The sequence below is a fragment of the Elephas maximus genome, chromosome 4, assembly GCF_024166365.1.
Source record: "Elephas maximus indicus isolate mEleMax1 chromosome 4, mEleMax1 primary haplotype, whole genome shotgun sequence".
Taxonomy (NCBI): domain Eukaryota; kingdom Metazoa; phylum Chordata; class Mammalia; order Proboscidea; family Elephantidae; genus Elephas; species Elephas maximus.
The window spans coordinates 127,486,415-127,511,271 of NC_064822.1; the positions used below are offsets into that span (position 1 = coordinate 127,486,415).

Below are 24,857 nucleotides of genomic sequence, written 5' to 3' on the forward strand. Positions count from 1 at the left end.
GAACATACTTACACTAAAAAATATTACATAGGACATACTTATATGGAAACATTATTCATCGTTTATCTGAAATTAAAATTTAACTGAGTGTCCTGTACTTTATCAAACAATCCTACACTGTGGAAGAAATTAATCTTTCCATAATTCTAGAATCATCTTCACACAGCACTGATGTCAGGCTGCCTGAACCTGTGTTTTTTTTTTTTTATGCTTCCTGGTTAATTCAATCTATCAATCTCTAACTCTACTTGTTTATCCTGGCTCTGTCCCTGCCAGAGAATTTTGAAAAGAGTTCTGATTATCTCTTCAGATTTTGCTCTAGCTCAGCAATTTGCCTTGAAAGAGCCAGATCTCCACCAGTGCTTCCCAACATAAATTACACTGAGGCCTGGGGAGCTATCTAAATTCTCTCCCATAGACTAGAGGAATAAAAGAGAAAGAAGAATCAAGATACAGCTGCAATAACTGAGGAAAGAGTGGCAATAATATTTTCCATGAGAGCCCAGGGTGGGGTAACACCGATCAGTACATTAAATCAGTGTACGTTCAATCACAAACTCGTGACCCACGGACCAGACAAGCTTTATTTGGCTTACACGTGTAATCCTCTGTGGTGTTTTTTAAAAAAAAAAAGTTTTTTAATTACTTACCAAAACTTAATAATCAGGATAATACCTAAATATCTGCCTCTATGACTTCTCTTGACAAAGAAGACCCAGCATTCCTATTTGGGCTTGCATTCCAATCTGGTAAACAAAGGCTGGAGCTGAAGAGAGCTGCCCCCTTGGGTTAGGCCACACATGTGTTCTCCCAAGACTCCCTCTCCCCAAAAGCCTCCATGACTTGCTATGGCCTCACCTGCATCCCACTGTACCTCTGGCTGCCCTGAAGTCTGTGATTGCCTCATACAGACCTTTTGCTTTTCACACATCCACACAACCAACCAACCTAGTTCCTCCTTTCTTCCCTCTGCAGTTTTCATGGGTGAATTGTGCATGTCACACCCTAGCAGGCTCCAACCGTCCACTGTCCCTACTAATTTGTACAAGGTCTCACCTGGATAAATGTGTATGTTCACCCAGTGTAAAGTGAAGCAAAATTCAACATGAGATATAAATGATCAAGTTTTACAAAGACTATAAGGAAAAAAAAACTCCGAGGAAAATATGTACCAAATTATAAATCAAGAGAATTGTGAGGTGTAGAATCCTGGAAGTACTACACATTAAATGAACAGTATTAGATTCAAACTAAAAACAAATACAGTACTTTAACTATTATTTACAGCAATGACAGATGCAACCAATACTCCTAATTCCAAAAGAATTATAGCATAACTCTTTTTTCCTACTTGACATGTAGTATTTGTAAACTGTAAACCTGTCAAGAATGGAAGACAACCTGAAGCAAAGCATTTAAATCAGCAAATCTTCATGTTGCAATTCACTGACCTAAATATTACAAAGAACATAAGCGAGACACTGCCACAAACCATACCAACAGAATAATTGGTAAATCTTGTGCATCAACAGTAGAAAAGACTGGAACATTAGGATCCTGGTGTAGCACATTATCTCACATTTATTAGGCAAATTTCCTAAATATGTAACATCACCAAGGTTCTGTTATCCAATCTGCTAAATAGGAGATAACACTGGTCTTTTCCACAAGGCAGTTCATGCCATAAAGTAAATTAAAATTCTCTAATCAGTTAAAATGGAAACCCTGGTGGTGTAGTGGTTAAGTGCTATAGCTGCTAACCAAAGGGTCGGAAGTTCAAATCCGCCAGGTGCTCCTTGGAAGCTCTATGGGGCAGTTCTACCCTGTCCTCTAGGGTCACTATGAGTCGGAATAAACTCAACGGCACTGGGTTAATCAGTTAAAAGAAGAAACAATTTTTTTTTTTATTATAACAGCCATATATGATTAATTGGGTTCATGATTCAGGGCACAGCATGCTGTCTAAAAATGAGAAACTCTTTTTCCTGTAAAACTGGACTGGAATCCTGGCTTTCCTCTTTCCTTTCCTATCCTTTCTTTAATAATTAACTTCAAGACTTCTCTAAATAAAAAGTCCTTTGTCCCTGTCAGCGTTCACTCAGTTACAGCTGACTTTCTGCCATAAAGGAAGGCTATTTGGGAGTCAATCAGCACTCATGCCTTTACCCTGCCCATCAGCACATTTGTTTCTCCTTACAATTTCCTTTCTGATTTCCCTGGCTGAGTAACATCAGGTGTTAGGTCCTTCTACGCACTGGGAAGAAATGGCTGCGGCGGTCTGTCTGCTTCTCTCCCCCTGGAAGAAAAGTGTCAAAATCGTAAGCACACAACTTACAGAAAAGTAAAATTCTAAAGTAAACAGCACCTTTCAGTAATTTATATTTACTGTTTCCTCTTTTCCTTCTCCCCCCATTTATACCCCAACTCCAACATACCAATTTGCTTGAACAGTTTTGATTCTAAATATCAAACTATTTATTGTTAAGGAATAAATATGCTGCATTTCTATTTTTTTTATTTTAGATTGATACTAGTCCAATTAAGTTCCTCACTTACTACGTAATTCTACACAACTAATTCTGTAATAAATATTGGCATTTCAATAATAATAAGTCCTACAAGTTTTTGTTCTTCCTCCATCTACTTTAGAATGAGAATAACAAGAGAGTGAAGAACAGATGAGCACAGTATTACATGTGAAATAACTGGCTAAAAAAGCACAAGCCGGCTACTATCTTTCAAGTATATTGCTTTATGGGGTTACTACATTCTTACTGAACAGGTCCCAGTTGTGTCACCATTAGCACTGAGTAGATGAAGCATTCAAGATTCTTAATTTGGAAAATCACCTAGATGACAAAGCAAGGTGGACTAAATTTAGAAATTTTTTCAATGGGCAACACCAAGCTCACAGAATTTAATGAGAGCCCTGTTTAGAAAGCACTCCATAAATAGGATAAAGTTCTATTGTTACAAGACCAACAGTAGACCCGGCTTTGGAGACAATGAAAATATAATATGGTGAAATGTGATCCACCCATGATAATCTGGTTGGATAGGAATGAAAGAAGAGGGGTGACCAATATCCTTCTTGGGACATCACATGAGAAACTGTGAGTTAGATGTTGAGCACCTCCTGACAGCAAAACCTCCTATAAATAATTTTTAAGCTTAGAGAAGGAATGAAAGGATTAATGAGATAAGAAGGGAATTCACTTTTGAGAAAGTGAGTGAACACAGAGTATATAACTAATTTAGTCAGGCTGTATCTAAGACAGGACACAATTATGCACAAACATTTGAAATATGTATAGACCAGAAAGAGAGGAATTTAATATCTTCTCAAAGGATTAAAAGCAATGGAAAAAAAGTCTCCAAGAGAAACAGTGAGAGACTTTTTTAAAGGTCATAAGTTGCCCTTGATGCATTAACTTTAAAAAAAAAAAAACTTTTTTTTTTAAAAGAAGGCAAATAAAATATCAATTTATTTTCATCACTGTGGACAGAAAATACGAAAGTAAGATTTTTACTTTTTTATGAGGATTTGGCCAAAGCAGCCTAAGTAGGAGGCAGGGAAACGCTCTTTAGCCCACATGGAAAGCTCACATAGCAACTTGAAAACCTGTATTCTCCCCTTTCCAAAATCCAAACACCTCAAAAGACAAGCTCAAATATTTCAGGAGCTAATTTTCCATCTCTTCTAACATATCTAATCTGAACTTGGAGCCTAGAGAGCGAGCAGTCTGTTGATAACATCTTTTAGCCGTCAAAGACATGGCATTGGTAACTAAAAAAATATACCACTAAAACAAACAACAACAAAACAAAAAATTGTTGCCGTCGAGTAGATTCCAACTCACAGCAACTCTAAAGGGGTTCTGAAGTAGAGACAGTAAAGAAATTTCCAGAAATCCACTACAATGCTAATATTATCTGTCACTCATTACTATAGGCCAGACACTATGCGAAGCATTTAACTTGGACGATTTCTTTAAATCCTCACAAAAATCTTACACGGTAAATACTGTTTGTATGGAAACTTTGCAGTAAGGGAAAATAAGGTTAAGATCCCAAGACTAGCAGTAGCCAAGCCAGGATGCAAACCCAGGCAGTCTGAAACCAGAGAGGAAAACTCATCCACCGCTGCTGCAGTGTGGTGGCACCTATTGTTTACTGGATGCTCGTGTGTGCCAGGCACTGTCCTAGGCATCTTACACATATCTTACTCCTCACAACCTATCTGGGAGGTAGGTAGTATTATTAAACTCAGCTATGGAATCTACCACACAAAGAGATTAAGTCACTTGCCCACGGTCACACAGTAAATGGTAGATCATCATTTATACACAATAAGGAAGATTCAAAAGGCAAGCATACTTAACCATCATACCGGCAATAAAGAATAGTGATTCATGTCACATTTAATAAGCTTGTGTCTGCTCAAGTACAGAAAAGGAATCTAGCCATCCAGGTAATCTGCCTGTGGAGGGCTGGTGACCTCAAGCCTCCACCTCCCTGGCATTCTCTCCAATAATCCACAAGCCAGTTCCTCAGCTTCTTAAAGGTGACGATAAAGTGGCATCATCACCTGTAATACACTTTAAAGGGAAAAGCAGTGCCAGTATTTCTAATGACCTGGCACAGTAAGGGTAAGTATACATGGAGAAAGGACTAGAAAAAGGAATCCATAAACAAGTCAGAAAAAAGACAAGCTCCAAAGGCAAGTAAAAAAATCACTTTCTCGCAGTGTCCAGTCAGATAGGCACGGACAATAAAAAAGCCATGTCGCCAGTCTTCATCTGAGGGGGCTTTGCTGTTCATACAAGAGGCTGTTGGCTGATGTAACCCTAAATACATAGGGGAGGAGGCTCGAAAGGGAGGAATGGAGAAAATAATGTGGCCCAAGGCAGAAATAAGTAACAAACAAAAAAGTGCTTTTGTTTATTTTTTGTTTTTGTTTGTTTCTTTGTTTTCCCCATTTACCATGAGACCTCATAAAGACAATCTGCAGCCTTGGTTTGCAAAGCAAGTTATGTCCATGAAGAATGTTTTCGCTAGTTCTTGTGAAGTCAGAGCTAGGCTCAAATTAGAGCAACACTGCTCACTTTTTCTCTTTCCTTTTAATTTCTAGGATGAAAAACAAAACCCTAGTACGGAAGCCACAGTGGTGATCTAAGGAGTTGGGGGGGCAAACAGTAGAAAGCAGGAACTGCTAAATTGCTAACCAGATAATTACAATTTTCTTCCTGTTGACACACACACACACACACAAAATACTCAACAAGTACAAAAGGATACCCTGTACTACTGTTTAATAGGATTATCTGCCAACATTCAGGGAAACAAGATTCATAGGGGAGAAGAAAAGGAATGTAATCAGCATTTATTCAGAAAAGCAATAGTAAAAACATGTGTGGCCATTAGATACAACCTACCTTTTCTTCTGTCATCATTTATACTAATCCATTGCATTACCAATATGAGCAAATTATGTCCCCTCCCCAATTCCCCAAAAAAGGCGAGTACGGCAAATGAAAGAAAAAGAATGATGGGCAAATATGATACTGGTGTCCATATTTTTATATTCCATTGTTTTAATAAATACATATGGTTTAAAAGTTCATTAGATGGATGAGTTTACTCCACGTCCACTGTTCCTCTTGCTGCTCTTACCAGTTAAAGGTCATCTATTTCCGATGCCATCCTCTCCAACGCCCCTGCCACCACAGGAAAATTGTAATCATGGTGTGACAGCAGTCTTGCCATGTAAGTCAAGGGTAAATTTTTTTTCCATAATCAATGCCTTCAATAGCTATACAAACTCGTGGAAATTTAACTGCAGGCAACAATCATTAAGTTTTACAAACAGCTGTGTTCTAGCCCTACAACATGCATCGACATCTCAGAAATAACATTGCCTATATAAGGATAAATTTAACAAAAACTCAAATCATGGCATATTCAGCTGAGGAAAATGAAATAGGAACCCACAGAATTTCTGCAGAAGTAACAACTCATGAATAAAACATCTGCATAGTATACTGTTTCAGAAGGAATCAATCATAATAAAAGCTTCTATGACACAGGATAATATGCATGTATTTAAAGTTTTCTCTTTGACAAATGACAGAACATGTCAAATCGTTCTATACTCATTGAAAAGCCACTGCCAGTCTAAATGCTGACATCCACTGCCTCTTCGTATGTGTGATGGGGGATAGGAAAGGATAAGAGGTATTGCCCCATTAATGCTCACAATTCAGTTCCACACACATAAAAAGAAATAAAAAAAAAAAAAACAAAGAAAATCTGTAGAAATAGCCAACTATTCAAGGGAAAAATACTGAGTCTGGAAAAGAAAGTCTGAAATCCATTCACCATATTACTTAAAAAGATTTCTTTAAAGGCTTCCAACAATAAGGTTATGAATTCATTTTAACAGAAGGGCGCTCAATAAATCATTGTTTATATTCTGCCTAGTTTCAAAAAGAAACGTGCTTTAACGCACAATAAAAGACACATCAAACTAGAGCTGGTAATACAGCAGTTGAGCACAGTGGTTCTGAACCCAGACTGGAGGGAGAGAGAATGAGATCTACCCTCTATCGCTACCTCTTACTATCTAGGTGACCTTGATCAAGGTACTGTACATCTCTAACCTTCAGTTTTCTCACTTGTAAAACTGAAAGGGTAACACCTACTTTTTAGGGGACTGTGAGAATAATCTACATAAATTTCTCAATAAACTACAGATGCTGTTAATTTTGTAGTTAGCGATTCTAAAAGAGGACTCCCCAAACTGCAAGGTTGTTCTTATTATTTAAAAAAAAAATCTATATGCTTTGCTAACAAATACATACATGTCATATAGTTATAAAAATTAAAGAACCTGACCCTTCTCTTCTCCAGAGAAAAAGTCATCTCACCTTCACACAAAGTTGGGATATTAAAAAACCTGTAAATGTAAGACAAAATCTGTTTCAAGAATTAATTTTGCACTTATTTCAAGATTCTAAGAAATTGAGACACTAGAGTTTTATATCATAAAGTAGGACAGGGATGACTTTGGTCTCAAATATTTTAAGAGCAGGAACTACCAGCTGACCATGTTAATCATGATTAAAAAATAAAAACTTTGGCATTATACAAATTATAATGAATTAGCTACAAATTGTTTCCCATGTTAATCAAGTAAAAAGTAACTGCTGCAGACTTTGGCATAGAAGACATTTAGCTTTCCTATTTAGCTAGCCATTGCATCCACCTGCCTTGCTAACAACATGGAGAAAAGTGCTGATCTTTCTATTTACTCTGACAGAAGGACATGCATACAGCTCATCTAAGAGCTGTACTGAGTTATTTGGTGATGTCAAACGGCAAGACAGTCTTGTTTTACACTATTTAGCACTGGAATTTGATCTACCAAGAGCACCTCTATCCTCAAAGTGGTTTTATATGACACAAATGTTAAAGAAACATTAACAGCTTATGATCCATGCTGAATTACAGTTGGCCCTTAAAGACTGACCACAGACATCCATAAATGTTGGAAAGTCCTCCATTGCTCCTGAATATGTTACCAAAATAGACTACAACCTGTTGGTCCTCACCCAAGACACACTATAAGACCTCAGTGAAAACTACTGAGAAGGCTATACATTTTGAAAGTGTACCTAGCAAAAGAACAGGTCTATAATTGGGTGAGACTGACTGTTACTCTTTTTGAACATAGGCTATACCTTGAGTCCATCCAGAAGAAATACTAGCTGTGGAACAAATATCACGCAGGATCCATCACTTGGAGCAGGATTCTAAGAGTTCTCGTGATAACGTGAGGTGGTAGTTACTGGCCTCTCATTGAACTTTTGCTAAAGGGAGAGATGTAACAAAAGTGAAGATGTATTTCTAGGTAGAGCGCGTCATTTAATTGTTTGGCATGAACCCAGACAAAGGTTCCATGGGTATTCCATAGGACTCTGTCTCCAACCTCCTTCTCCCCAACCCAAAGTTTTTAATCATTAATTCAGGTAAAGGTAAGAGAATGTATACTTTTAAAGCTTGTAGACAATGCACAGCTAAGAGGATAAGTAACATAAAAAGATAAAAACCAAGATTCAAAAAGGGGACAGTTGATGAGATGAATGGACCAAAACATGCCAGACTGAATTTAATTCTCCATTCCTAGGTTCAAAAAATCAACACCACAAGAACAGAATTTGACCTAATAGCAGTTTATACTTGAAAAAAAAAAAGATGTTTTAGTTCCCTGCAAACTAAATATGAGTCAGCAATGTTACAGCTACCCCAAAAGCCTAAACCAATCTGAAATTACATTAAAAAAGAATAGCGCCTAAAGCAAGAAAATGTAATAGTCCTTTCTATTATGTACAGCTACGACCGCACCAGGAATTGATGAGTACAGTTCCAGGTGCCACATTTAAGACGGCCATTTACAAGACACAATCTACCAAGGGATGGTGATAAGAATGTCAAGGAGTTTTGAAATCAGATCTGAGAAAGGACTGAAGGAAATTAAGATGATGAGCCAGAAGAAAAAACTGTGGAAGAACAGGCCAAGGGTGTGTTCACCTCCTCACTGTAGCTAACCAGAGAGTTGTCAACAAGAGCTGAGGGTGGAAATGGGAACACAGAGTCCCAAACCACAACTTCTGAGCCCTTAGTCCAGGCCATATCTAGATCCTGTTATGTCCTAAGGCCTGCATTCTTCTAGGGTAACATCAAGACCAAATCCTTGGTTACTTCCTAAAGCAGGCCTCACCACTCACCTGTTATTTCAATTATCTATTCATGTTAATAAACCACCCCAAAACTTAGGGGCTAAAAGCTTTTTTATGGTTATGACTGTGCAATGTGGGCTGAGCATAGCAGGATGGTTCTGTTGACCTTGATAGTGCTCATTCTATGGCTATATTCGGAGAGCAGACTGGCTGGGAGCTGGACTCAGCTGAGATGACAGAGTCAGTCTCCCTCTCTCGCCACGTGGTCTTAGGGGTTCTCCCTCTCCACATGGTCTCTTCATGTAGGCTCTCCAGCAGGATAGCCAGACTTCTTTAATGGCATTTAAGAGCTTATAACTTGAGCCTCGGTGCCACAACAGTTAAGTGTTCAGCCGCTAACTGAAAGGTTGGTGGTTCAAATCTACCAGCAACTCTGTGAAAGAAAAGGCCTGATGATCTACTTCTGTAGAGATTATAGCCTAACAAACCCTATGGGGAAATTCCACTCTGTCCTACAGAGTCGCTAGGAGTCAGAATTGACTTGACAGTAAACAACAACAAAAAGGGATTATAAAAGATTAAAAGCTTAGCCCTAGAACTGGCACTACCTCACTATAACCACATTCTACCGGTTAAAGCCAGTCACTAACTCAGACCAGATTTATGAAAATGGGACTATACAAGGCATGACACGGGCAGGCATGGTTTATTGGGACAGATTACAACAGCTATCACCTCCCCAATTATCTTCCCCAAGCTACTTTCTGCTCCACAATGAATCCCACCCTCCTATGATCTTTGACTACAGCTTGTGGAACTCCAGAAAGCACTGAACCCATTCTTCCGCCATATCCTCAGCATATCTTCTAAGCAGTCGTTTTCACTTCCTTGCCTTTGTCTCCTTACCGTAGTGAAACGCGGTGATTTCAAAGATTCATATCCATTGCAGCTGTCTACTGTCTCACACCTTGTATACTTAGGGCCAGTGTTGGGCATCTGGGTTCTGCCAAGGTTTCACTGCTCCTCTGAGATGCATACTGCTTTCCCCTCTTTCTTTTTGCTAGCAAATCCACTTCATTCACTGAAGATTTAAGGAATTCTTCAGGGTCTTTTCTCACCACAAATTTCACTGTCATTCTATGTGGTTTAGCCCATTGTGATCTAGATTCTTTGACTTCCTTACCTTCAATAATCATCTCCTGAACTCCCACAGTTAGCCACTCCACTGTCACACCTTGGACCTCACCATCACCAAAACTGAAATCACCACTCCAAACATCTCATTCTCTGCTCACAGGCTACTATTCTTCCAGCTTGCTAGCTCAAGCACTACCATACTGTGAGTGTATGTATGTGTGCTTGTGTGTGTGTGTGTATGTGTGTGTGTCATAGGCACCTTCAATCTACTGATCTTTGTTGTTGTTAGCTGCCATCAAGGCGGTTCTGACTCATAGGGACCTCATGCACAACAGAACAAAACACTGCCCGGTCCTGCGCCATCCTTACAATTGTTATCCTCGAGCTCATTGTTGCAGCCACTGTGTCAATCCACCTCATTGAGAGTCTTTCTCTCTTCCGCTGACCATGTACTTTGCCAAGCATAATCTCCTTCTCCAGGGACTGATCCCTCCTGAAAACATGGCCAAAGTAGGTAAGAGAGAGTCTCGCCATCCTTGCTTTTAAGGGGCATTCAGGTTGCACCTCCTCCAAGACAGATTTGTTTGTTCTTTTGGCAGTCCATGGTATATTCAATATTCTTCGCCAACACCACAATTCAAAGGCATCAATTCTTCTTTGGTCTTCCTTATTCATTATCCAGCTTTCACATGCATATGATGCGACTGAAAATACCACGGCTTGGGTCAGGCACACATTAGTCTTCAAGGTGACATCTTTGCTTTTCAACACTTTAAACAAGTCCTTTAAAGCAGATTTACCCAATGCAAAGCATCTTTTGATTTCCTGACTGCTGCTTCCATGGGTGTTCATTGTGGATCCAAATAAAATTAAATCCTTGACAACTTCAATCTTTTCTCTGTTTATCATGATATTGCTCATTGGTACAGTTGTGAGAATTTCTGTTTTCTTTATGTTGAAGTGCAATCTATACTGAAGGCCGTGGTCTCTGATCTTCATTAGTAATTGCTTCAAGTCCTCCTCACTTTCAGCAAGCAAGGCTGTATCATCTGCATAACATAGGTTGTTAACGAGTCTTCCTCCAATCCTGATGCCCCGTTCTTCTTCATATCCCTATTCATAAGGTCCCCCCTGTATTTATTATCCTCCCTATCCAACTTAGATGTCATCATCCTTCATTACAATAATGCTTCCAGCCACCATTAACTTTTCTTTTCCTTGCCCTTCCACCTCATTCTGCGGTCTAACTTTTCCATTTGCCTTCTCAATCCATGAACTTAAGTATCTGAGCTCTCCTGAAGAAAAACCACCACACCAGAGATTAGTTCACAAAAAAGTCATTATCATCAACCTCAGCTGAATGGGAATCCTGCCTTCTTTCTCTGATTAACATGTTCTCCTTCTCTCAGCAATAATTAGCTATTTCATATGTTTTGCATTTTCTTGTTACCTCCTTCCTGACATCGCCCCCATTTTCACTTTTAGCAGGTGACCTTGTTTCATATTTCACAGAAAAAAATATAAGCCACCATGACATTCCCTCAATTTTCTGCCAGCACATGGGCAAACCTACCTGTACCTGCACCTGCATCCATCTTGTCCTCTCTGTTTCTTGTTAAAATGGAGAAAGTGGCCTTCCTCCTATCAAAAACCATTTCCTTCATATGTAGTGAAGACTCCATGCACTCTAGTGTTCTCAGGGGCTTCATTCCATCTATTATCCTTTAACCCTTCTGTCTCTTTACTTTTCCCACCCTACTCTTCCCTTCCCATCTAGGCTTAAATCCAAAAAAAAAAAAAAAAAAAACCCAAACCCAGTGCTGTTGAGTCGATTCTGACTCACAGCGACCCTATAGGCCAGAGTAGAACTGTCCCACAGAGTGTCCAAGGAGCGCCTGGAGGATATGAACTGCCAACCCTTTGGTTAGCAGCTGTAGCACTTAACCACTACACCACCAGGATTTCCCCCATCTAGGCTTACCTATCTTAAAAATAAATGAAACTCTCGATATCCATCTCTACCTGCTGCCTTCTCTCTCCTATCTTTTGCAGCCAACATCTTGAAAAATTTTGTCTGTTTATGCTCACTTCCTACCCATGTATTTCTCGACCTACCCTATCTGGTTTCTGCCCTCACCACTCGACTGATTCTGATCTTGCCAAGGTTATCAATGTCTTTCATTTTTCTAATCTAACGGTCTCCTCAATCTTAAGCTTATATGAGCCGCAGCATTGGGCATATTAAACCAGCCCTCCTTCTTGAAACAATCTCTCCAGTTAGTATAGAGATCCCAATTTTCCTAGGTTTCTTCCTACTCCTCTAGCTGCTCCATCTCAGTCTCCTTTGATGGTTCCCCCTCATCCTCCACCCAAACCATAAACACTGGAGTCCTCAGGACTTAGGCCTAGCCCTCTCCTCTCTGCGCTCATCTCCCTAGGCAATATCACCCACCATCATGACTTCAAAGAATAGTAAATGCTGATGAATTCCAAATTATATCTATTACTCATATTTTCCTTCTAAGCTCCAAATCTGTACTCTGAACTTAACATTTCTACTTAGATATCTTACTAGCATCTCAAACTGAACATGTCCAAAACTCAAATCATCATCGTCACCCACTAAGCCTGCTTCTCCTCAAGAGTCCCCCATCTTACAAATGGCAACTCCATTCACCCAACTGTTTAAACAAGATGACTGAAAGTCATCCTAGATTCCTTGCCCCGCTTTCTCCCACATCAAAGCAAGCAGTCCACCAGTTAATCCAACCACTTGCTTCCATCTCCAAGTAACTGGTTTTTTAAAATACAAGTCTACTTAAAATCCCTCAGTAACTTTCCACTGATCTTGGGAAAAGAATAACAATTTCAGAAGGCCCTGCATATCTGGCTCATGCCTGCCCTTCTAGCACAACCTCATACCACTCTCCTTCTCTACTCACTGGGTTCCAGCTTATTTCAGTTCTTCAAATATGCCAAGCTCTTTTTGTTCTCCCTCTGCCAATATGCTCCTCATAGCCTTGCAATCTCCTGGCTCCTTTTTTTGCCCTTCAGAGCCCTGCATAAATGTCACTTTCTCAGTGTGATGGTTAATGTTTTGTGTCAACTAGGCTAGGCTATGATTCTCAGCGGTTTGGCATGCACAGGAATGGTTGCTCTTGCATAATGCATTATAACATAATCAATTTCCATGATGTTATCTGGTGTGATTAGCCAATCAGTTGAAAGGGGAGTTTCCTTGAGGGTATGCCCTGCCTCCAGTATATAAATGGATGTTCTGGCAAAGCTCTCTCTCACTACCCTGCACTTCTAGTCACCTGACCTATAGTTCCCAGGACATAAGCCTGAAAAAGTCTCTTGCCTGCCACCTGACTTGCTGATTTTGAATTCATCAGCCTCCACAATCCTGTGAGCCAGTAGAGGTCTTCAGCCTACCACCTGACCTATGGATTTGAGACTTTTCAGCCTCCACAAACAACTGCATGAGCCATTTCCTTGAAATAAATCAATCACCCTCTCTCTTTCTCTCTCTCTCTACACACACACATATGCATACACACACGCACACACACACACACCCCACTGGTTCTGATCCTCTCGAGTACCCAGACTAAGACATTCAGGGAAGGCTTGCTGCTACTCAATCTATGTTAGATTCACCCTGTTTTCTTTTATACCACCCTACATTGCAAAAATGTGCCATGACAAATGTATTGGTGTGTTCAAGGATTTAATATTGACCTAATCCACCAGACTATGGGTCAGAAAATTTTTCTGTAAAGGATCAAACACTAAATACCTTAGTATTTAAGGGCTATATGATCTCTGTTGCAACTCTGCTGTCATAGCACAAAAGCAGCCATAGAAAATACATAAAAGAATGGGTAGGGCTGTGTTCCAATAAAACTTTATCTACACATAACAACTAGTGGACTGGATTTGAACTAAAAACTATAATTTGCCAACCTCTGTACTAGACTATGAGTTCGAATAAGGCAAGGACAATCCTGTTTTACTCTGCTGTACTTCTGTTGCCTAGACAAATGCCTGACATATGATAGTAGATGCACGGTAAGTACTTGTTGAATGGATGCTATCTGAAAAAAGCTATATAGACTTGTTCTATATAGCTCTATAGATTAATAAGTGCAAGTTACAGGGCAGCAGAAATGGATTCAATGTGAGGAAAAGCTTTCTAACAGTTCTACCAACCCTACAGAATTACTATGTATATTAGCTAAGACAATGTATGTGAAAGCATTTTGTAAACTACAAACAAAATATACATTGTTATCATTAAGATTTAGAGCTGCATACAGGTTGCCTTTTGAGGCAGTGGGATCCCTGAGCTGTTTAGTAAGAACTTGAATGGCCGTTTTTCATAAGTGCTCCAGGAAAGATTTTTACATTAATAGGAAGTTGGACTAGAAGACTTCCCATATGCCTTCAAATTTAACATTCTATATCATCGCTTAGGAGTTCTTGGGTAGTGCAAACAGTTAAGCTTTCAGCTATCAACTGAAAGGTTAGCGGTTTGAATACACCCAGAGATGCCTTGGAAGAAAGGCCTGGCAATGTGCTTCACAGCCACTGAAAACTCTGTGGAGTACAGTTCTACCCTGAAACATATGCAGTCACCATGAGTCACAATCAAATCGACAGCAAAAGGTATGGTAAGCCATCACTTAGGGTCTGCCCGCTAAGGGTAATAATGTATTTACTGAGTCCCAATCTTGTGACAAGAGTATTATATGCCAAGATTTATTTAATTCTTGAAAAAACTCCTCAAGTTTAAATGGCATTATCCTTATTTTACAAATGAGGAAGCTGAGACTCAGAGATGTTAAGATAAAGGGAGAAACTGGGAAGACAGATAAAACTGTACCTATGCTCCTATAACACACTCAACAGCCTTGCTCAGCCACACCAGCCCCTCTTCCAACATCACACCTAGAACTTCCAAACTACAGATCTGCAATTCCTAACACATGACTATATACTTAGCACCAAAATATAAAAATCAAACCCGCTGCCGCAAGTCGATTCCGACATAGCAACCCTTAGGACAGAGTAGGACTGCCCCATAGGGTTTCCAAAGAGCACCTGGTAGATCTGAATTGCCAACTTTTGGGTGCTCGTTGCTTTTTTGAGGGTTAGCATCTTCTCGGATTATTTGCTCAGCATATAGGTTGAGTAAGTATAGTGAAAGGATACAATCCTGACGCATACCTTTCCTGATTTTAAACCATGCAGTATTCCCTTGTTCTGTTCAAACAGTGGCTTTTGGTCTATGTACAGTTTTTGCATGAGAACAGTAAAGTGTTCTAGAATTCCCATTCTTCACAATGTTATCCATAATTTATGATCCACACAGTTGAATGCCTTTGCATAGTCAATAAAATACAGGTAAACATCCTTCCGGTGTTCTCTGCTTTCAGCCAAGATCCATCTGACACAAGCAATGATATTCCTCGTTTCATGTCCCTTTCTGAATTTGGCTTAAATTTCCGGAAGTTCCCCTGTTGGTGGACTGCTGAAACTGCTTTTGAATTATCTTCAGCATAATTTTACTTCTGTGTGATGTAAATGATATTGTTCCATAATTTCTACATTCTGTCTGATCACCATTCTTTGGAACAGAAATGGATATAGATCTGTCAGTCAGTTGGCTAGGCAGCTGTCTTCCAAATTTCTTGGCATAGACTAGTGAGTGCTTCCAGCATTGTATCCATTTGTTGAAACATCTCACTTGGTATTCTGTCAATTCCTGAAGCCTTGTTTTTCACCAATACCTTGAGTAAAGCTTGGACTCCTTTCTTCAGTACTATTCGTTCTTGATCATATGCTGCCTCCTGAAATGATAAAACATCGACCAACTCTTTTTGGTACAGTGACTCTGTGTATTCCTTCCATCTTCCTTGGATGCGTACTGTGTCGTTCAATATTTTCCCCCATAGAATTCTTCAATATTGCAACTCAAAGCTTGAATTTTTTTTCAGTTCTTTCAGCTTCAGAAATGCTGAACATGTTCCTCCCTTTTGGTTTTCTATCTCCAGGTCTCTGTACATTTCATTATACTTTACTCTGTCTTCTCGAGCCACCTTTTGAAATTTTCTGTTCAGCTCCTTTACTTCAACATTTCTTCCTTTTGTTTTTACTACTCTACATTCAAGAGCAAGTTTCAGAGTCCCTTCTGACATCCATTTTGGTCTTTTCTTTCTTTGCTGTCTTTTTAATGACCTTTTCCCTTCTTCATGTATGGTGTCCTTGATGTCATTCCACAACTCATCTGGTCTTTGGACATTAATTTCAATGTGTCAGATCTATTCTTGAGATTGTCTCCAGTTCAGGTGGGATGTACTCAAGGTCATACTTTGGCTCTCGTGGACTTGTTTTAATTTTCTTCAGTTTCAACCTGAACTTGCATATGAGCTCTTGATGGTCTGTTCCACAGTCGGCCCCTGGCCTTGTTCTGACTGATGATATTAAGCTTCTCCATTGTCTCATTCCACAAATGTAGCAAACTTGATCCCTGCGTACTCCATCCAGCAAGGTCCACATGCACAGTCCTTGCTTATGTTGTTGAAAAAAGGTATTTCCAATGAATAAGTCACCAGTCTTGCAAAATTCTACCATGCAATCTCCTGTGTTGTTAGTATCAACAAGGTCATATTTTCCAACTACTGACCGTTCTTTGTTTCCAACTTGCACATTCCAATAATTTCCAATGCATCTTGATTGCATGTTTGATCAATTTTAGGCTGCAGAAGTTGGTAAAAGTCTTCAATTTCTTCATCTTTGGCATTATTGGTTGGTGTGTAAATTTGAATAATAATCATATTAACTGGTCTTTCCCATACACATAAAGATATTATTCTATCACTGACAGCATTCTATTTCAGGATAAACCAAACCAAACCCATAGCTGCTGAGTTGATTCTGTCTCATAATGACCCTATAAGACAGAGTAGAACTGCCCCATAGGGTTTTCAAGGAGGGCTGGTGGATTCAAACTGCTGACCTTTTGGTTAGAAGCCATAGCTCTTAACCACTGTGCCACCAAGTTTCCTTAAAAAGTTGAGAAGTATTTAATATATTCTAAAAAAGACTATGTTCTGTGATGATTAAAAATTCTAAGTGTAAAATAAATAAGTAAATAAATGATAAAACAAAAACTCACCTCTCCCAGTGACTAATTCAGTAAGAGCCATGAACAAAAGAATAAAAGAAAGAATCTCTACTACATAACTAAAATAGCGTCTTCTCAGTTCCTATGACTCTTGGAAGGGCACAGGTCCTATTATCCAGGAGAGAAAAAAGTGAGGAAGGCATGCACACAAACACACCAGTAATTTTGTGTAAGCAGAGTTCCTTGCTGATCAAAGAATGTGTAAGCTGATATTCTGCAGTACTTTAAGACGCACATTATCCCAGAGGTCACCTCAACCATAATGACTTTACAAGGGACTTGAGAAATTACAATCTTTGCTAGATAAATTTGTAGCAAGCTTAGGGGGCTCCTTTTTGCTGAAACATAAACATGGGCTCAGGAGAAATGTGCCAGGGCATATTGCACTGCCCCCAAGAGGGGTTCTCTTGACTCTGAGTAGAACAAAACAAAAAGCTTTGGGGATGCCCTAAAATAAATCCTGCTTACAGCAGACAGACTGGCATCATCACTGCAAGTTGGACTTGGCGAATCCTTGTAATTCAGGAAGTCCTCAGAGCTTTCAAGAAGCACTCTAAAAAGACTTTTGACAGGAATTCCACACTGGGCGCCTGAAGCTGAGAGAGTGGGGAGGGAGGGAGAATGCATGGCTTGACTACAGCATCAAGGACCCACAGCCATGCAAGGAAGGAAACAAATAACCCTCAGATGGATGCCGAGTGCAAACAATCCATGTTGTGAAGACAAGAGAGCAATTTGCCTTCAATTTCTACAGGAGGAAGGATACATGACATGTCGTTCCGGAGAATTCTCAGCAGCTGGCTACAGAACAGTTGGCATAAAATCAGAGAATGCTGCCGGGCCTCAGAGACAATATTATCCCCACATGAGGGGCAACAACAGTTGCATTAGAATAAGCATGATAGAAATGGTCTGAGGATTACCGTCAATGAGTCCCAGTTACCAGGAGGTTCAAGCTATGGTTTACCACTGGCCCTACCACCAGCACCATCGCTGCCGCCATCTGCTTCTACAGACCTCTCAGGTATCTGGGGCAAGGATTTAAATGCACAATAGCATCTTACTGAAACCTGAAACCACGTAACTCTGGGTTATGAGGAGGTATTAAGATTCTTCATGTCACTTTTACTGCAGTAGTTTTTGTTGAAGGAGTCCTGGTGGTGCAATGGTTAAGTGCTCAGCTGCTAACCAAAAGGTCAGCGGTTCAAACCCATCAGCAGATCCACAGAAGAAAAGACCTGGCGATCTGCTCCTGCAAAGATTACAGCCTAGGAAACCCTATGGGGCAGTTTTACTCCGTCATATAGGGTCTTTTTGAGTCAGAACTGACTCAACAGCACACAACAACACAACAATATTTTATTGTCTATATACTTGTTTAAAATGCACATGATACTTCAAAAGGGAAGGGGAAACACTTTGTTTCATAGTTCGTGTTTATATATAAGTAAAAAATTAAGGTAAAATGGTTCCTTTCTCTGAAGAAGATAGAAGACAGTCCAAACATATGAGAAATTAAAGCATTATGACACCCAGAAATTCCAAATATCTAATAATGCCAAATATACTCACGTGACACACAAACACATACAAAGATAAACAGGAAGAGATACCAAACATCAGTTAGGAAGCCACAGAACAAATGGGTGTTCTAAAATACTCGCTAATATCATTACCCTTTTGTATTAGTTTTCTATACTGCCCCAACAAATCACCACAAATTCGGTAGCTAAAAACAACAGAAATTTATTTATTTATGGAATACCTTCAGAACTCTGAGAGAGGCAGAAAAAATGTAGGAAAGTGTCTGTGCAGTTGCGTGAGCTCGGGTGGTGTATTAGTTTCCTGGGGCTCCCGTAACAAATGACCATGGACTCAGTGGCTTAAAACAACAGAAATTTATTCTCTCATAATTCTGGAGTCCAGATATCCAAAACCAAAGTGTCAACAGATCCACACTCCCTCAGGAAGCTCTAGAAGAGAATCCATTCTTTGCCTCTTCCAGCAGCTGATGGCTGCTGGCACTTGTGGGCTTGTCGTTGCATCACTCCAGTATCTGCCTTTGTGATCACACAGCCTGCTCCTCTTCTGACACTTGTCAATGGATTCAGAGCTACATCTAGATAATCCAAGATGATCTCCTCATCTCAAGGTCTTTAACTTAAACCCTTTTTCTAAACAAGCTGACTTTTTCAGGTTCTGAGGATTAGGATGTGCATGTATCTTTTGAGGGGGCCTCCACTTAGCCCACTATATATTTATTTCAAAAATATTTCACATGCATTTAACTTGACCCTCACATATCCTCTTGGACAGAGTAGGTATCATTTTCACTTTATAGATATGGAAACCGACTCGAAAAAGCGAAGTGGCTTGCTTACATCTCAGCACTAGGTGAAATGCATGAAAGGAGACTTAAATCTTATTATTCCTGACCTATTGTTCCTTCCATCTTATCTTAACCAGAGTTAAGGAATTTGGAAAAAAGAAATTAAAATCTAAACTCCACTGGAAAAAAAAACAGCTTAACAATAAAGGAAGAGGTTATCTGGACTACTCAATTGATTCCTTTTTGGAAACAAATAAGCTAATTTTAATGATATTGTCTTTATCTGTAGAGCCACTTTTACATAAAATATCTCAAAGTGCTTTTGCACACACTATTTTGCCTTTACCATATCCCTATAAAATATGTAGCACCGGTATAATTTCTTTCATTTTTTAAATGAAGAAGCTTAGATGCCTACATATTAAATCATTTGACCAAGGTCATATGAACTTTAGTAAAGAAAGTAAGATTACTAGAACTTAGACCTGCTGGTGAATAATTTGATTCTATAGGACGTATTAATGACCTAAGAACATTAGTGTGGTATCTTTCTGTCCTTTACGTTGTCTTCAATTCACAATTGAGAGCTTACCACATAGATAGCACTATGCCAAATGCTCTGAGAAATGCAAATAAAGACAGTGAATCTGCTTTCTAGGGATTTACAATTTAAGAGCACTTAGACAGGTATTACGGAAACCCTGGTGATGTAGTGGTTAAGTGCTACAGCTGCTAACCAGAGGGTCAACAGTTCGAATCCACCAGGCGCTCCCTGGAAACTCTATGGGGCAGTTCTACTCTGTCCTACAGGGTCGCGATGAGTTGGAATCGATTCCTCGCCATTTGTATCCAAAATACAAGGAGTAACATAATGTGTCCCAACCAAGATATCCGGAGAAGGGAAAGATCATCCATGAACGGAAAATCAGGGAAAAGTTCATGATTAGAGTCATCATACGTCCAGTTTGCCGGGAACAGTCCCAATTTATACCCATTGTCCTTTTAGTGGCCCCTTACACTCTCAAATTATCCCAATTTGGGCAATAAATTATATGGTGGAGGTGGCAGCATTTAAGTTGGGCCTTAAAGGATGGGCATATTTTAATGAGTAGAGATTCTGGGAGAGAACAGTAATAGAGGGGCTCAAGAAAGCCAAAGACGGAGGGAAAAAAAAATGGCAAATTAAGTACAGTAGATAATCTATGAAGTTAAAAAAATAAGAAGTTAGCCATCATCAAATCTTTCCTCCCTATATGTACACACTGGTCCACCCATCAAGAACTGGAGTCTTGTTCCCTTGAATCTGTGACTTACCTTGACCAACACAATGCACTACAAGTGACATGGTTCCAGTTTCTGGTCTAGTCTTTAAGAAGCCTGGCAGCTTCTTCTTTGGCTCTTAGGAAGAGCAACCTCCTTAGCAAGACAGAGGTTGGGGGGAGGGGGGTAAGCATATTAAAACCATCTGCATTTCTACCAGCCATCGCCTGTAAGATGAAGAGGCCATCATGACCATTTCAGCCCTAGGAGACATCAGGTGGAGCTGAGGAACTGCCCAGATGAGCTCTACCCAGGTTACAGAATTAAGAGAGAGAATAAACTGCTTATGTCTTAAGCTACTACATTCTGATGTGATTTGTTACACTGCAATAGATACCTGAAACACTGAGCTTGTCTGAGGTACGGTGGGAGGTGAGGGGGATGTTCTCTGTTATGCTGGCCCAGCCCCAGACCCCATATCCTTATGTCTCAGGGGTGGCCTTTCTCAGTGATTCTGCCCCTCATTCAGTGGTAGGAGGCCTCTAAAGGTCTGGGCCCAAGACAGTTTCGTCCCCTCCTCCAGGAGTGTATCACCAAGGGAGACTTTCTCAGGCCCCACCCTGCCCCCAATCTTTCTTGTGAGCACGCAGTAAGGTCTATGGAGAAGTCTGTGCACATTCTCCTTGTGCCTGCCACTCTCATGAGTTCTACACCCCCATGCTAGTCCATGATCAGCCATTAGCAATTCATTACCAGTTTTAGCTGAATTCATTTTGCCTGCCTGTATGGCAGACCTGCCTTCCTTTCAAGTTCTGCAACAGATAAGCCAAGGCTTAAGTTCAATCTCTCCTTGGAGGTGCCTGCTCTCCCTTGGATTTCAGGCAGGTTGGCTGCCCTGCAACCTGCGCTCTCTGATGGGTTCAAGGATAGTTATGATTTTGTAGACTATTTCTTGTTTTCAGGGTGGAAGCCATGCTCTTTCTACCTGCATATCAAGTGGAAGCCAGATGTACAAATTGGTTTTCAAACTGTGGTCTGAGGAACCCCAGGAGGTTCACAGAGAGGCCTTGGGGCAGTCCTTGGGAAGGATGAGTGAGTGTGCCTCTGAATCTTCCATTCCTGTCTCTTCCAAAGGGCTCCATTTTTTAAAACCATTTTTATATACTAGGCTTCAACAAAAAGGAATATGTGACTAAAAACATTTGGAAAACAACCGACCCACAGAATGATTTCAGATGCACGAAGCAAGCGGCTCCTGCCCCAAAACCACTCCCCCTCCACTTGTTCCCCAAAGCCTACACTCCATTTAAGGCGAGAAAAGCGTTTCACACCACATTCAGAGCCGATTCCAACTCATGGCAACCCACGTATTACAGACTAGAACTGTTCCATAGGGTGTTCACGGCTGTAATCTTTACATAAACAGATTGCCATTTTTCTTCCATAGTGCTGCTGGGTGGGCTCAAACTGCCAACCTTTAGGTTTGCACTCAGGTACAAGCCGTTGGCACCACCCTGGGACGTCATGAAATTTACATTAAGTGGGACTAGTAACAGTTTTGTGTTCTTTTCTAAGAGTGAGTTTTAATAAGAACAGAACACAAAAGCTCTGTGAAGCTGAGTAAGAGCCCTAAGGTAGGGAGAGAAACAATTTAAAAAATGATGGCTCAGGCATGAATGGTAAACTTCCTACTTCACAATTTTGCCCACAGCTGGCACACATACATCTATACCTATCCACGGAAGAAGCATGCAGTCCAAGAACCTTCTTAGCAGTGGCACAACGCAAGCAACCACAGTCAGCACCTCAGGAGGCCCTAAGTGATGACAAGACATAAATACAGGCGTTTCCTTCTCAGCCAGCTCGCCTGGGAGCGATAGGCACGTGGCGTGTTGGCACCTAGTTTGGCTTTGATTACACGGAGCTGTAATAAAAAGGATGAAATACAAAGGAAGAAAGGGAAATATGTTAAAGATATACATCATGAAAATGGTCACTGTAAAGTCACTCAAAATAAGAGCAGCAGAAAAGATAAGTGGTTCTCCAGAAAGTATGTTCAGTTTCCAAGCTTCACAGGAATCATCAATAGAAAATCTTCACAGCCAGAGAGGTAACATCGACAAAAAATGCTAATATTACTGAATGTTACTGCTATAATTTCAAGGCAGGGTAACTAGATCAAAAACACCATTAGCAATTTTCACATCAGGTCTTGGGTAAATATGTTAAAAAGGAGATTAAATATAGAATTAAATTCCCTCATTAAATGTAATTACTAAAAGACCAGTAGGTGGTTCAGGATGAATATATAGATTTAAAAGTGTATTGTAAAGATCTGAAACATTGAAAATGCCATTATTTCCTGCTGAAGAAATGTGAAACTCTTGATCAACACCTCAGAAAGTTAAGTCCTGTAGGAAACAAATGTCAACTACCGTACTCTTGATCTCAGTTAACGCCTTCCTTTAATTGTTAGTTCGTTGATTATGTACATAAATCTCATTTTCACAACTAAAATGTAAATTCCTCTAGAGGTCAGGTCTTCCATGCCACTTCTTTTTTTGCATTACACTGCACTTTCTATACTGTCCTATATAGAGAGCTCCAATGTAACAAACAATTTATCTTGCTTTATTTCACAATTTCTCTGTTTCATGAAATTCTGGCCCTTCAATGTTTGTGTCATTTTAAGTGTTTGCATAATAACATTTAAAGTCCAAAAACTTCTAAATCTCAGTAACACCAAAGGAAGTGTTAACTTAAACCCAGAAAGTGTTAACCTAAGAACAAACACTTAAGAAAAGCACAATTTAAACCAATCAGCCAAGGATAAATCTATGTGTAGGGGTTGAACTTAAGGTCCCTGAATGGTGCAAATGGTTATTCTCAGCAACTAATCTAAAGGCTGGAAGTTCGAACTCAACCAGCAGTGTCACGGAAGAAAGGCCTGACCATCTGCTTTTGTAAAGATTGCAACCAAGAAAACCCTATGGAGCAGTTCTACTCTGTAACACATGGGGTTGCCATGAGCTGGGATCAACTCTATGGCTACAGGTTTAGTTTGGGTTAAAGAATATAGTTTTCTTTTAACAACTTTATTGAGGCATAATTAACACACAATAAATTGCACATATTTAAAGTGTATAATATGATAAGTTTTGACATAGGTATACCATTAGCATCGACTTGATTCCAACACAGAATAGTTGCTCCACAGAGTTTCCAATCTTTACAGAAGCAAACTGCCACATCTTTTACCTGCAGAGCAGGTGGCGGGTTCAAAGAGCAGAACTTTTGGTTACCAGCTGAGTGCTTAACCACGCCCCATCAGGGTGTCTTTGACATATGTACACACTCAAGAAATCATCACCACAATCAAGATAATGAACAAATACATCATTGTGAAGTTTCATGACTTTTTGTTAGTCCCTTCCTCTTGCCATTTCCAATCTTCATTCCCTTTCCATTCTGATCTGCTTCCTATACTACACATTAGTTTACATTTCCCAGAATCTTATACAAATGAGATCATACAGCATGCACTCTTGTTTTGGGATGGGGGTGTGTCTGGTTTCTTTTGCTCAGCATAATTACCTCAAGATTCATAAGGTGCCATAGCAGTTAAGAGCTATGGCTGCTAACCAAAAGGTCGGCAGTTCAAATCCACCAACCACTCCTTGGAAACTCTATGGGGCAGTTCTACTCTGTCCTACAGGGTGGTTACGAGGCGAGAACCAGCTCAACAGCACCTAACATCAACAACATTCATCCATTTGCCTGTTGGTAGACATCTGGGCTGTCTGCAACTTTTGGCTAATATGAAAAAAACTGATACGAACTTTGATTTATAGGTCTATCTTGATACCAACACCACGCTGCCTTGATTATTACAACTTTATAATAAATACTGAAATCAGGTAATGTGAGTCCTCTTTTTTTTATTTTTGTCCCCAAGTTGTTTTGACTAGTCTAAGCCCTTTGCATCTCCATATAAATTTGTCAATATATTAAAAAAAAAAAAAAAGGCTGCTGGGATTTTGAATGGAATGGCACTGAAGCTATAGATCAATCTAGGATAATTAATCTAAGAAAGTGGAATCCAAAAATTCCTCTCTCATCTAACTGCCAGCCTCACACCAGTCGCGGTGGATACCAATGCCCTAGGCTCCGGCACACCAAGGCAGAGAGAGTAAGAGCCTAAGAT

General features: G+C 39.9%; 1 protein-coding gene across 7 annotated transcripts in view; it reads right to left on the reverse strand.

Annotated features, from left to right (window-relative positions):
* The window catches only part of GRIP1 (glutamate receptor interacting protein 1), a 791,276-nt gene that overhangs the window by 716,307 nt on the left and 50,112 nt on the right, over window positions 1-24,857 (reverse strand). The window lies entirely within an intron of this gene.